Source organism: Rhinolophus ferrumequinum, chromosome 10 (assembly GCF_004115265.2).
Source record: "Rhinolophus ferrumequinum isolate MPI-CBG mRhiFer1 chromosome 10, mRhiFer1_v1.p, whole genome shotgun sequence".
NCBI lineage: Eukaryota > Metazoa > Chordata > Mammalia > Chiroptera > Rhinolophidae > Rhinolophus > Rhinolophus ferrumequinum.
Window position 1 is genome coordinate 86409244 of NC_046293.1, and position 16252 is coordinate 86425495.

The window sequence follows — 16252 nt, forward strand, 5'->3', positions numbered from 1 at the left end:
TGATTGCACCAGGAAGGATGAGATTACCACCTTTCTCTGTATTGTGTTCTAGGGGGTTTCTTGGAAGGGAGTGGTTTCAGGCCCTTCGCGACTGATGTGAAGGAGGTACCTTAGTCGCCTGAGACTAGAAGGGGCGTTCTAGGTATAAGGTGCTGATGGGAGCAGGAATAGAATGAAGGGAGGCAGTGACGAATGGTCTGAAGTGAGAGAAGCTGACCACAGGAGCCTTTTGGGGTGGGAATGGAGGGCCCTGGTGAAGAGGTCTCCGTGAGCAGCAAGTTTTCTATTTGTATAAACCAGTACTCCTAAAACATGACGGTCTCATCCTCAAGGCCTTAAAAATATGCATAGGAAATCAGGCAGGGGCACTAAGCCTGAGGTCTACATTCCACGTTACCCTTTCCTCCCCGCCTCCCATTTCTCAAAGCACAAAACCAGGCAAGTCTATATCCTTGCCATTGATCAGGAAGTGTGGGACCAGCTGTTCTCAGCATGACTATGTGACTGGAATGGAAGAAAGGCATGAAAAAGAATTTCAACCGAAACAGCTTGCCTGGGAATTGGCAGATCTCTTGCTGGCATGGGACACTATCATCTGTGTCACTTCAGCTAGATCCTGGCTAATTCTCAACAAGAAAAAAATGTTCCATAAAGGAAAGAGGAATTTACGGAAACATTCCTGTTCTGGAGGCCCTAAGGAGAAGGAGCAGAGCTGTGTTGAAAGGACGGACAAAGATTAAACAGTGGATCTTCAGGGCTATTTTTCAGTGTATAGGTGAAAATGATTGCTTTTCTCTTATTTAGTTTTCCCAGTTAGATGAAAGTGGACTGCTTTGCTCAAAAGAAGTTACAGCAGTGTAAAAATCATTATCATAATTTTGAAATAATTAAAAATATTTTACAACACCTATTTACACAAAATACCACGTATTCAGAACCATTTAGATCAATGATTTTCTATCCTGTAACCACCAAAGAACCGTTTCCATTATCTTCCCCATGTTTCCCTGAAAACTTTTACTTAGTAAACAATTGAAATCATTTGAGCAATAGTCTGTTTTTGTTCATCACACATGTCTGTGGAGCTGAGTGATAGACAGTATTAGCAAGTGATACATTGTATCACATAGAAATCCTCGGATGATTCCAGGCAAATTTACAAAAACAAAAACAAAACCTTGCCATTTTATGTAACCTGAGAGGTCTCACCCTAGTGAAATGTATTCCCGGAAAGATTTTTAAAATATCTCAATGACATAGTGAAGACACCTTTAAGGACCACTAATTCCAGGAAGCCCAAGCTGGGGACCACAACTTAAGACAGAACTCTTTGTATGAGAGTACATCACAAAGGAACGGCAGCGATAAGGACAACGTAAGTAGCACATTGACCCTGAGAACTCAGTTCAATACACCAGTGTTTGCCAAGTTTCTTCCATACACAGCAACACAGTGCTAAGCGGGATCCAGCCTCTAGAGGGCTATACAAAGGCAATGGGATTGAGGAACTATTCGATTAAGACTCGGCAAGCTTCTCTGTGATCTGTGATGCTGACAATCTCCAATGACCAGTACAAAATCCTAACAAGCAGGAGAATGGCTGGGTAGCCTCCTGAGGTTTCCTGCAGGACGAATGCGCTTGCGACGTCCTTATTCAATACCCAAAGCTAAAATCGTGATACACTCCGCATCTCTCCTGCTTTCTTTTCCTGTTTTCCCGGAGGAAAACAGGGTTTCTGATATATCCAAATCTAAGCTTTATCAGGCTTTCTGATAAATCCATCTCAGACTTGGCTGAACTTCGTGCTCTAGGGAGTCAGCCCTCATCAATCGTGGACTCTATATTTGCAAATCCCCCTACTTGCTAACATGTGTTTGTAACTGTAAAATGAATCAATAAAAGCATCTACAAAAGCAATCGTTTTATCAAATCCAAGTTGTGCGGATACTGTCACTGGCCCACAGCATGAATCACAGGACCTTTGGCAGCACTTTTGGCATCATTTGTGGGCATGTGCAGAGCAGTGAAAACTGAGTTGCCCAACACACATTCCCAGCTGAGAGGAGCCAGGTGACCCTCTGCCTTTTTCTTTCAGCTAATAACATAAACAAGTGTCCTTTTCACAGTTTATTTCCTGCCGTGTTTTTTGCATTTTTGTGCTTTTTGTTAGTGATTTTGCTATTTAGCCCCCAAGTGTAATGCTGAAGTGCTGTCTAGTGTTCGGCATGTAGGAAGACTGATGTGCCTTATGGAGAAAATACGTGTTAAATAAGCTTGGTCCAGGCGTGAGTAGTAGTGCTGCTGGTCGTGAGTTCAATGTTAGTGAATCAACAATCTATTATATAAGGTGCTTTAAACAGAAACCCATAAAAAAAATTATAGGTTGCTTGGCTGGTGAAATGTGATGAGAGGCTTACAGGAACCCAGCCTTGTATTTCTCCTGGAAGTAATCGTTCAGCATTTGCTAATTCAGTGTTCACAGCATGAGAACCAACTGTATAAGTCACTTCTCTCCCAGGCAAGTGAGCATAGAGAGCTATCTGGATAGAGAGGATATCTTTGGCACATGGAGAATGAAACTTGGAACATGTTACCAGAGAAGCAAACAGATCCTTCCTGGAGATGTTTAGGAAGTAAGCAGAAACCACGCTGTCACAGGTTAGGTATGACATCTGCAAGAAGAGAATGTATTCGTGGGTTTCTCCCTTTCGTTCTCCTGCTTTCTATCCTTCTCTCCTTTTTCTTTCGTTATAATGAATTCCTGGTTTCTTCTCAGCAAATCCGTACAGTCTCAGAGATGGGGAGCACGGTCCCTAGAGTTAGACAAAGCTGGTTAAGGGTGGCCTTCCTGATTTACTCCTTGTGGCCGGTTACTTGGGCATATTACCTAACCGTCCTAAGTATGTCTCCTCAGCGGTAAGCTAGGAAAAATTAATAATAGTATCTAGCTCACTGAGTAGTTGGAAGGATTAAATAAGAAAGTGCACACTACCTGGCATATATTCATTCTATAAATACTTGCCTCTATTTTCTTTCCTTCCCTCTTTCCTTCCTGTCTCCCCTTTCTTCCTTTCTTCCTTCCTGTCTGATCCTTCTCCTTCTTTCCTTCCTTCCTTTCACTAGATGGTAAAGATACTAAGTTGCCTAAAACACCGTGTACTCAAGGAGTTTACAGCCTAATCGAGTTGGGAAAACAACACATGGCAACTCACAGTACCAGCCAGTCAGGGCGTAGAGTCAGGGCAGAATAGCTGTGCGTGGAGTGCTGTGGAAGTCAGACTAGAAACACGAGGCGTGCGTTGGGCCAAGAGGGATGTGAACCCCGAGAACAGGCTGCTCAGCCCTGCCTGTCTCTGGCACCAAGTGGGTATCCTTTGGGAGCCCTTGCCACTCTCAGTAGGTCAAGCACAAATCCTCTTGGCAGACAGAATGTCACCTGTGCCAGTAGCAGCAACTTCAGATATAAAGGACAAGGCACGTTAGAATGTCGGAGGAAGTCACAAGGTAGGCGACTAACCTTGTATTTGAGTGGAACGGGTAGGACTATCACATTTTGATCGGGTGAATCTAGATTTTAGACATAACAATAGCACAAAGTACTTATGAAATTGAAAGTCATCTACCCCATGTAGCAGCTGTATAGAATTTACCCCTATAATGCTTCCCTAGTTCATCTCTTGTCACTGAGCTGGTCAGATGTCTTACAAATGACTGAGGCCAGAGGATTAAATGCTGACGATAGGATCAAATGCTAGGAAGGTACAGGGAAGATGTCCTACGGGTAAGAGAAGAGGATTAGAACTCAGAAATCACTAGTTTGTTTACTTAGTCTACTTTGTGTGTGGTGGTGGTGGGGGGGGAGGGGGAAATAGGAAAAGTACATCTTTTTGTTGTTTTAAAAATCACCTTGGCTATCTTGTCTAGTGTAGCACATTGATGCATTTATTCTTCTACCTAAATGTTCTTTTATTGTGCAATTCTTCAAACGTACAGAACAGTTAGAAGGATTACATATCAAACACTCATGAATTTACTACCTATATTTGTTAAATTTTAATTTGCTTCAGGTCTCTTTATAAGACATAAAACATCAAAGTTACACTTGAACCCTTCTCTCTTTTTCCCCTTCCCAGTTCTACTCTCCTTAGATCAGCTGTTTCTGAGTAACAAACGACTCTAAAGACCTACTTCAAGGTGGCGGCTCTGAGCATCTTGGCTCGTCTCTCTTATAGGTTTGGAGGTTGCCTGGAATAAGATGACCTCAGCTGGGACACCTGGACTTTCCTTCACTGGTCCCATCCTCCAGAAGGCTAGCCTAGACATGGTCACATGTAGCAGGATTGGAAAACTGAGTGGAATCATGCAATGCCTCTTGAGGCCTAGACTCAGAATTGACATACTATCGGTTCCTAGTTAAAGCAAGTCACAAAGCCACCTCATATTCAAGAAGTGTGGTAATACACTCCACATTTTAATGAGAAATGCTACAAAAGTCACATTGAAAAAAGCATGGACAAGGTATGGGGGAAAAAATTGAGGATTTTTTGCAATCAATGTATCATGCTCTCTCTCTCTCAGCAGTAACCACTATCTTAATTTTGTTGTTTTTCTTTCTTATAGGTTTATTTATAGTTTCAGTGTATATCTGTATAATGTATATCCACATCGATATAGTATAGCCATAAAATGTGTCATACTGAAATGTGCCCAAAGGGTCATATTGAAAGTATTTTCTACATATCATTCAACAACTTGCTTTTTGAAAATTCAATGTCATGCTTTTAAGATTTAACCGTGTTGATATAGATAGTGTTAGTTCATTAACTTTAACTGCTGTATTCAAAGTATTAAAAATATTATTTTGAATACTCTGAAACTCGGAATTATATACTCAGAATTATATAGTCCATTTTATTTACTTATTCTCCTATTGATGGACAATGAGGTTACTTTCACTTTTGTGCCATTTTATACTGTGCTACAACAACCACATTCTTATATATGTATCATTGTGCATAAGAGTTAGAGTTTCTCTAGAGTGTATCTATGAGTGGAATTTGATAAGTTCCAAATTTAACAGCAAAGTGGTTGTACCAACTTCCCTTTCTAATGGCACTGTATGAACACTCCTTTTTCTCCATATATTCATATAAATTAGGCAAGAACTTTCAGGAATTTTATTTTTTGTCATTCTGATAAATGTGAAATAGTATCTCAGTGCTGTTTTGTTTCACATTTCTGTTGTTACTGGTGATGTTGAGAAGCACAGAATATGTTTGTTGGCTACTTTGATTTCCCTTTTCATGAATTTTCTATTTGAAGACTTACTCCATTTTTTCTGTTGTGTTGTTTGTCTTTTTTATATTGATTTTTTAGACATTCTTTCTATATTCTGAACATTAAACCTTTATAAGTTATTCTTGCACATCTCTTTTCCCACTTTATAGTTTTCCTTTCACTTTTTATTATGTTTTATTTTTCACAGAGGTATTAAATTTTCATGCAGTACAATTTATCACTGAGATCTGAGCAGGAAAGCAAAAATAAATCAACATTGAGACCCTTCATGGTAAAACTGAAGAACACCCAAAACAAAGATAAAAATCTTAAAAATCTTTAAAACGATTTTTAATCAAGCAAAAAGAGATTTGAATGTCAACTTCAAAAACAGCAGAATTCTCAGCATCAACAACATATGCCAAAAAACGATCAAAGTGCTCAAAGAAAATAACTGCCAACTTAAATTTTATACCCAACTAAAGCATCACTCAAGCCATAAACACACACACGCGCACACACACACACACACACACACACACACACAACTTAAAGGATGAGTTTTCAACTAACAGAGCTCACTAAAAATCTTCCCAAAGATTTACCGTGCTTCAGGAAGAAGGAAACTTAACCTCAAAGGAAGAGAGAATGTATCAGATGTGAGAGAACATGTGCTTTATTCATGTAAAACAACAAAAGACCAAGAGAAAGTTAACCAGGTCATCAACAAAAATATTTAGTTATTTATAGATTTTCTGAAATACCTGAAGTGTTTAGCCATGGAGAACACATGGCAGACTGTCTCCATGTAATGTCTGCTAGTATCTTTTTGTTGGCACATCCATTGTTAGTTAAATCAAAATTATATCATTTCCTTCATCAGAATTTCTCAGTGTCTAAATATTTATTACATATCTTCCGCCTATGCTACATTCTAAGTCAATGTCCTTTACCTATCTTCAGTTCACTGTTCCTCTTAACTTGTGTCTAATTTGCTATTTAATTATTCCAATTCCATTTAACTCAATGTCAAGGATCATAAAATTTTTCATCTAGAAATTCTATTATAGAAATGCTATATTATTTTCACTGTAGAAATTCTTTTTAAATCTTCCTGGTCTTTTTCCATAGTGTCTTATTCTTTTCTTCTGTTTTATATTCCTTTGACTTTAATCATTTATTATATACTTCTATTAGAGCATTAAATTATTTTTTAAGTTTTTGGTGATAACATTGAAGTTCTCCTGTCATAGCAAATTTCAATTATATAATACAGTGTTATCAACTATAGTCACCATGTTTTACATTGCATCCTCAGACCTTATTCATTTTATAGCTGAAAGTTTGTACCCTTTTACCAACATTTCCTATTTCCCCCAACCCCCAGCTCCTGGCAACCACTTTTATACTCTCTGTTTCTATGAGTCTTACTTTTTTTTAAGATTGCACATATAAGTGATACCATGCAGTATTTGTCTTTCTCTGTCTGGCTTATTTCAGTTAGCATAATGCCTTCAAGTTTCATTCATGTTGTCACAAATAGCAGGATTTCCTTATTTCTCATGACTGAATAATATTTCATTGTGTGTATGTGTATTATATATACTTACATATTACATATACATACACACACAATGAAACATATATATAGTTTTCCATAACCTTGGCTATTGTGAATAGTGCTGCAATGAACATGGGAGTGCATAAATCTCTTCAATATTTGTTTTCATTTCCTTTGTATATATACACAGAAGTGGGATTCCTGGATCATATGATAGTTGTATTTTTTATGTTTTGAGGAACCTCTATGCTGTTTTCTATAGTGGCTGCAATAATTTACATTCTCACTAATAGTGCACAATGTTTCCTTTTTCCACATCTTCACCAACACTTATCTCTTCCCTTTTTGATGACAGCCATTCTAAGAGCTATAAGGTGATATCTCATTGTGGTTTTGATTCACATTTCCCTGATGACTAAGTATGTCAAGCATCTTTTCATATACCTGTTGGCCATTTGTATGTCTTCTTTGGAAAATGTCTGTTCATTTCCTCTACTCATTATTTTAATCAAATTGTTTTGTTGTCGTTGAGTTGTATGAGTTCTTTATGTATTTTGGATATTAACCCCTTATTAGATATATGATTTACAAATGTTTTCTCCCATTTGGTAAATTTTTCATTTTGTTGATGGTTTCCTTTGCTCTGCAGAAGGTTTGATTTAATCTCACTTGCTGATTTTTACTTTTGTTGACTTTGCTTCTGGTGTCAAATCCAAAAAAATCCTTGCCATGATTCAGGGAACTTACATCCTATGTTTTATTCTAGGACTGTTATCGTTTCAGGTCTTACATTCAAGTTTTTAATCCATTTTGAGTTGTTTTTGTGATTGGTGTAAAAGAGGTGTCCAGTTTTGTTCTTTTGCATGTGGCTGTCCCGTTTTCCCAACACTGTTTATTGAGGAGACTATCCTTTCTCCATTGTATACTCTTGGCACTTTGGTCATAAATTAATTGATCATTTATACATGGGTCTACTTCTGGACTGTATTTTGTTCCAATGATCTATGTGTCTGTTTTTATGGCAATGCCATAGTATTTTGATTACTGTAGCTCTGTAACATAGTTTGAAATTAGGACATATGATGCCTCCAGCTTTGTTCTTCTTTCTCAAGATTGCTTTTGCTATTTGGAGACTTTTGTGGTTTCACACAAATTTTAGGACTATTTTTTATATTGCTGTGAAAAGTACTATTTGAGAGGGACTGCATTGAATCTGTATTTGCTTTCAGACATAAGGGTATTTTAACAATATTAATTCTTCCAATCCATGAGCATGGGATAGCTTTCCATTTATTTGTGTCTTCTTTCATTTCTTTCATCAGTGTCTTATCATTTTCAGTGCAGAGATCTTTCATTTCCTTGGTCAAATTTATTCTCAGGTATTTTATTCTTTTTGATGAAATTGTAAATGGGATTGTTTTCTTAATTTCTCTTTCTGACAGTCTATTGTATAGGGCTGTAACTGTCTATAGAGAAGCAACTGATTGTTGTATGTTGATTTTGTATCCTGTAACTTTACTGAATTCATCTATTAGTTCTAACAATTTTTTTTTATGGAGTCTTTATGGTTTTCTATGTATAATACCATGTCATCTGGAAATAAAGACAATTTTATTTCTTCTTTTCTGATTTAGATGGCTTTTATTTTTCTTGTGTAATTGCTCTAACTATGACTTCCAGTACTATTTTGAATAAAAACGCCATGACTGGGCATCTTTATCTTCTGATCTTAGAGGAAAACTTTCAACTTTTCACCATTGAGGATGATGTTACTACACACTTGTTATGTATGGCCTTTATTATGTTGAGGGATGTGGTCTCTACACCCATTTTGCTGAGAGTTTTTATATGAATGAATGTTTTGTTTTGTCAAATGCCTTTTTTGTATCTATTGAGATGAGCATATAATTTTTATCCTTCATTTTGTTATTGTCATATATCACATAATTGATTTGTGGATGTTGAATCATCTTTTCATCCGTGCAATAAATTTCACTTAATCATGGTGTATGACTTTTTTAATATATTGTGAATTTGGTTTGCTAATAATTTGTTGAGGATTTTGCATCTATGTTCATCAAGGATATTGGCCTATAATTTTCTTTTCTTGTAGTTTCCTTTTCTGGCTTGGCATTAGGGTAATTCTGGCCTCATGGGTTTCAAACTGTTCCCTTCTCTTTTTTTTGGGGGGGGGGGTTGAGGGGGGAGAGTTTGAGAATAATTGATATTCATTCTTCTTTAAAGGTTTGGTAGAATTCACTAGTAAAACCATCTGGTCCTGGACTTTTCTTTGTTGGGAGATTTTTTATTACTGATTCAATGTCCTTACTAGTAATTTGTTCAGGTTTTTTTTATTTCTTCATGACTTAGTCTTGGTAGTGTGCATGTTTCTAGGAATTTACCATTTCTTTTAGTTGTCCATTTTTTAGCATGTAATTGTTCATAGTAGTCTTTTACAATCCTTTGTGTTTGTGTGGTATCAGTTGTAATGTCTCCTCTTAATTTCTAATTTTATTGGAATTCTTGGTAGGTTTAGTGCAAGGTTTTTCTATTTTGTTTATCTCTTTTATAAACCAGGTCTATTTCATTGATCTTTTCTATTGTATTTTTAGTCTCTACTTCATCTATATTCACTCTGATCTTTATTTCCTGCCTTCTACTAACTCTGGGCTTAGTTTGTTCTTCTTTTTCTAGTTTCTTGGGGAGTAAAGTTCAGTTGTTTGTTTGCGCTCTTTCTTTTTTCTTAGTGTAGGCATTTAAAACCATTCAATTAAGTTCTTTAAAACCATTCAATTTGAGTTCTCTTCTGTTTCTGGAGTCTGCACATTCTCATACACAATGGATTGTGTTCTTGTTTGTTTTGTAGTTTTTTTATTGTGAGGTTAACTTTATTAATCTTTGTAATAAGTCTATATAACCTGAGTTAAAGGTATGTCCCTCCAGAAAGGTATAACATATGTTTCTTTTTGGCTGTCCAAGAGTATTCTTGGCTTAGTACCAAATTTTATGTTAATTTATTGAAATTGGTCATCCCCAAAGCACATGGATAGTGTAAATTTGAACTCTAAGCTTACTCATGGCATGGACTTCCTACCACACACCCACTGAGCTCAAACTATGTTTATGTTAATAAATGAGGTTTTAACAGATACATGCAGATGAATATTTGTCAACGTGTTGCCAATTATTAAATACTGTCTTCTAAGTCCTATACTGCTTTACCTACTGTATACATTTAGGATGTAAGTTTAGTTTCTGTGACCAAGTCTCAAAATTAAATTTGTGAAGGCAAGATAACATTTTAAAATTCAAGTCCAAGCTAAAATGCCAGCTCTGCCCTAGAAAGGTATTAGGGTTCCAAGATTCTATCTTGTTCAACCATCACTAGGGTATTGCTATCATTTCATGGTCCAAGATGTCCTGTCACTATGTCTGCATTCCAGTCAATAAGAGGGTGAAAGTGAGAATGGGACACAACCCAAAGTTTGTGCACATTGGTATCACTCACACCCCACTGATCAGAACATAGTTATGTGTTCACACCTAGCTGCAAAAGATGCTGAGAAATGGAGTCCCTTTTTTGGGTGCCATGTCCCAACTAAAAACTGGTGTTCCTATGTCTGTAGAAAAAGAGGAGAACAAATATTAATGGCAACCAGCAGATCACCATGCCTATCTTATATCATTTTAATCTTTGCAGCAAGCCTATGAAATAGATATTGTATCCATTTTGTATCTAAGGAAAAGCAATTTGCCCAAGGTAATATTGTTAGTAGAGAGGAGTTAGAACTCCAAAATGTATCACAATCTGTGTGACTCCAAAATGTATCAGAACACTGTTGAAGGGGAGATTTAAATGCACAGTGGTTACAGTTGTTCAGAGCTCTCTGTCAAAATAACGAAGGAGACTGTGGAGTCAGACAGATCTTAACTGACCCACCAGCAGGGCCAAGCCTAAGATGAGGCAAATGAGATGCCAAGAACGTGACATTCAAGGAGATACTTACTCTCGGGGTTGTGCAAACATTTACAACCCTGAGAGTAAATGCCTCCTGAAATTTTGCTCCCTCGGCAACTCATTTGCCTCATCCAGTTACCAGCCCGACCCATCACCTCCATTACTAACTAGCTGTGACCTTGCACAAATTATTTTATTTCTTTGACTCTCAGTTTAGTTGTCTATACAGTATGATTAATACAGTTTTCCTCTCCACGTCACAGAATCAGGTAAGAAAAAATTAGCTGTGAGAATGCTTTACAAACGATAAAGTTATAAAAAAATGATTTAATTTGATTCTTAAGAGTCAGGGCCATATTTGGCTATGAGGATCTTCATTTTTTTGTTGGGAGGGGATGACACAGGACATGGATGGGTGAGTGGGTAGATAGAAGGTAGAATTATCCATTAAATAAATATTAGTTAGTATCTGTTTTATGTCATAGATACTAGATACTAGAAATGGACATAATGGTGAACAAAACAGATATGACCCATCTCCTGCCTAGTAGAGGAGATATATTAAATCAATAAACAAATACATATATAATTATAAACTATGATGGTTCTTATGGGGAAATAACAAAAGGAATATAATTGATATGAGAATAATGGAGGCTTTTAAAGAGGAAATGACATTTACGCTGAGACCTGAAAAAGTAATTGTAATTAGTTAGACAAAGGCTTGAGGAAGGTGTTTTCCAAGGCTGAGGAAATAAAACAAAACAAAAAGCAAATAAACAAAATTTTAAAAACAGTAGTTTAGAAAGTACACAACCCGTTGGAGAAACGAAAGCGCCAGATTTCTGGCTAGAAGACCAAATATGGGAGACACAGGGGAAGTATTAAGGAAATCACAGGAAAGGAGAGCTTGAAAACTACCCCATAAAGTTGTTTACAAACTCCTCAGCTTACTCCAGAGATGTGTTGGTATGGTATATTAATCTTTGAGAACTGAACTACAAGGTAGACTCCCCTCCCCCCGCCACTGCCCCACCACCCTCAGATTCTAGATGTCCACTGAACAGCACACGTGAGAAAAATTCAAATAGCACTGCAAAAACTTTGAAAATGGAATTGACATTGATATCATAACCCACAAAAGGTTGGCCTGAACTTAATGGTCCACAAAATAACTGGGTTGATTGCCAGCTACGAGAAAATTATCAGCATTCTCCATAGGATTTAAACAAAACCCAGAATATTTTAAATCCTGGATACAATCTAAAAATATTCATTACACACAGAACAAGAAAAATCTCAACTCCCAAATGGCAATCAACAGAAGCCAATTCTGAGATTGCACAATGTTGGGATTATTTAACAACTTTAAAATAATTATTATAAAAATGCTTCATGAAATAAGTACAAACTCTCTTGAAATGAATAAAAAGAATTCTTAGCAAAGAACTAGATATAAAGAACCACATGGAAATTTTAGAGATTAAAAAAACAATCACCAAAATTAAAAAGAAAAAGTTACTGGATAGGATCAGAAGCAGCATGGAGATGACAAAAAGAAGAGTCAGTGAACTTAAAGATAGATCAATAGAAATTCTTCATGCTAAACAACAGAGAGAAAAAAGATTGGAAAAAAACTGAGCTGCGCCTCAGGGACCCGTGGGAAAATACCAAAAGGTCTGACATTCATGTTATTGGAGTCCCAAGAGAAGGAAGAATGTGGTACTGAAATAATATTTGAAGAAATATTAGCTAAAACATCCTAAATTTAGTGAGGGATATAATAAATTAATAGATTCAAGTTCAGCAAATCCCAAAGAGGAAAACTCAAATGAAATCTACACCCAGACACATTATAATCAAACTGCTAAAAACTAAAGACAAAGAAATTTTTGAAAGCAGCCAGAAAAAAACAATGCATTACCTACAGGGGAACACCAGTTTGAGAGACGGAGATTTCTTATCAGAAAATGGAGGGCAAAAGGAAGTAGAACAACTTGTTCAAAATGCTAAAAGAAGTCTGTCAATCCAGAATTCCATATCAAATACAATAAAAATATATTCAGGAATGAAGGTGAAATAAAGACATTCTCTGATGAAGACTAAGAGAATTTGTTACCAGCAGATATGCTTTAAAAGGGAAGTCCTTTAGACATTAGGAAAATGACTTTTTGAAGGAAACTTGGAATATCAAGAATGAAGGTAAAGCAACAGAAATGGTAAATGTCTAAGTAAATATAATAGGTTATTCTCCTTTTGAGTTCTTTAAAGTACATTTGACAGCAAAAGTAGAGTTGAAAGCAAAAATTATAACATCGTCTAATGAGGTTTTCAGTGTATGTAGATGGAGCGCACCAAAACCTACACTACAAAGGGAGGAGTACAAAGGGGCCTGTATAATGACAGGTTTCTACATCCCACTGAAGTGGTCATATTGAATCCAAGTGCACTGTGAAAACAAGCAAAGAAGCAAAAATCCTGAGACAAGAAATTTGTCTGATGCATTCAAGTAAACGGGAAGTCAAATTGCACCGTAGGACATTGGGTCGTGACGGCTTCTCCCTCCCCTGAGACAAGTTCCAAATGGACACTCTGCCTAATGGCCCATCCCTCCCACACACTCCTATCTCTAAACAATTGTTGAATCCTCTTAATTCATTTCTAATCTGTCCATTTCTCTCCACCCCATCGTTTCTTATCTACGTACAATCCTCCCACCTGGTCTCCCCGACTCCAGTTCTGCCTCCTCTACTTTGTTCATCCTACTCCAATTATTTGAAATTCAAATAGCATCTTGTTGTTTTCCTGCTTAAAACACATCAGTCACTCCCTTGCTGCTTTGAAAATAAAGAGTGAACCCTTTAGCCTGGTTACAAGACCTTTCATTGTCTGCTTCCTGATCACCTCTCTAGCCTCATTTCTTGCCTAACTCCAGTCCCGGCCCCTGAACTTCGTATATTCTTTATACCTGCCTTGTAAATATTTCAGTCTTTGAGGGCTATATGTCCTCTGTTGCAGCTACTCAACTCTGTAGCTGTAGCACGAAGCAACCACGGACAATAGGTAAATAAATATTGGGACTATGTGCAAATAAAACTTTGATGACAAAAACAAGTGGCTGGCTGGATATGGCCCTTGGGCCATTATGTGGTTACACAAGTGTACTTTCTACAATTCTGTGGACACAGCATTTTCTTACTTCTCTTGAGTATTGCACAATCTACTGTCTGTTTGGGATGCCTCTCTCCTTTGCCTGGCTACCTTCAATTCACCACCAGATCTCAACCTGAGTGTAACTACTTTGAAGACTCTTTCCTTGGACTCTCTATTCCTCTGCCTCCATTGTTGCACTTGCCACACTAATATATTTACCTGTTTACTTATCTGTTTCCTCCCACTTTTCTATAAGCCTCTGGAGAGGAGAAGCTATGTCATGTCCACACTTTAATCCCTAGTGCCTAGCAGAGCACTTGGCATCTATAAGCACTCAATAAAACTTCTATTTTTTCCACTGAGTAAATGGAAGGCTCTCTGCCTGACCCAGCCCTAGTCTTAAAACTTTAGGACTGGGAAAACACTGCCTGACTAGGTGGTTATATCTCTACGGAAGCTGTGATCTGTTTTGGGCAAGCCATCCCTTTCCTTTGGCCTGGCTTCTTCTTCCAGGGCACTAGACGTCCGAAATTAAGGACCAACCACTGTATCTCCTCTGAGGCAGCACCCATCCCATCCACCAGGCAGCTCAGAGCTGTCTGATCCCCACTTCCGGCAAGCATTCTGAGCCACTGATTTTAAAAATAAGCCCCGAGGGGGAAATTGCTACATCTCTTTCCAAAGGCTGTTGTAGATGCCAAAGGCGGTGGACAATAAACCATTTGTGGTTAAGGGTGGAGCAACCACCATTCAGCCAGGCATCCTTGGGACTCTCCCCGCCTAGTCAGTGTGCTGCCTTTCCAGCCCATCTTCAATAAAATGGGAAAAGGGCAACTTCCTCTGCCAAGCCATTAGGCCATTAAGTAGCTGAAGGGTCAACCGTGCATCCTGTTCTGAACTTGGGCTAAATTTCAGGTAAACACCTCAACCCTTCCTGCAAGACCTTACAATCTAGTTAATAAAACCAGTACATATGAACCATTTAGAGAGTAGCAAAGTGCATTGATTCATTCACTCATTCACTTATTAAAGTGCCTACTCAATGCCAGGCACTGTGTGGGATGCTGAGTCACAAAGATGGGAAGTTCAGTCGAGGAACTGTCAGTCTACTAACATTTATGCCAGAGTGGGAACATGTAAATACAAAGGGGGCTTGGAGTTGACGATATCAATAAAAGCAAAGTTGTCAGAGAAAGTTCCACCAAGGAGGTGAAACTTGAACTTGTCTTGAGGATGGTAGGGGATAGAGATTAATGAATGGAAAGAGAAAAGGATTTCAAGTAGAGGAAATAACATGACCAGAGGTGTGGAGGAGAACTGAGTAGGGAGAGTGGAACAGAGAGGTGCACAGTGGGAAATCAGTCTAGAGAGATAATGAAGGATCGTATTGTGGAACATCTTGGAGCATTTAACTCTAAGCAGGGAGATGATAATACCCTTCTCTCTTTTTTAATTGAGATCTTATTCACATACCATAAAATTCACCCTTTTAATGTACAAAAATCAATGGTTTGTAGTATATTCACAAAGTTATGCAACCATCACCATGACCCAATTCCAGAACACACAATATCCTTTTTGAATATTTCTGAACGGTATTTCATGGGATATAATTGTATTTTAAGCAAATGACCCCAGCCTCCAAAGAAGGAAGGATTACATGTTAAGAAACTGGACACGGAGGCCAGCTAAGAGGCTCACGGGCTTGGAAAGCTGGGCCAGACTAGGGCATAGCAGCACCTCCTGTCAAAAATATTCTCACTTCATCCGTGATAGGGGATTCATGGCAGGATGATTTGTTGATAATAATCTATGTCTTTTTCTCCTTGTCATTTTCCTCCCTCATTCCAAGAAGGTCATAGACGTTTGGTTCCCTAGCCTAAGCCATTTGAGGAGCAAGGCTAAAAGCAAGTCGCTTGTGGACAACCACCCTTCTGCTTTAGGAGGTCTGAACTCAATGTTGGGGTTATGTTGGGGGCAGAGAGAGAGAAAAGAGATCCTTTGGGGGCAACTGAAGCTGAGAGAGCGGAGAGAACAGAGCAGGGAGGGAGGATCTCTAAAACTTTGAAGAACCAGTGATTTCTGGTCCTGAGGGTAGTAGGGACCTCAGATGGGTGCAGCATGCTACCTCTTGAAGGTTTGACCCCAGGCCACAGCGCTCCAGGGCTCCACGCCCCAGAATGACTCCTGCACCCACATGTGGCACAGCAAGCATGTCAGCTCTAAGTGCGCTAAAGCCCAGAAGAGCCTCTCCCCCAAGCATTGTATTCTGCATAAAAGTCCTGGGAGTTTGCCCTGTCTT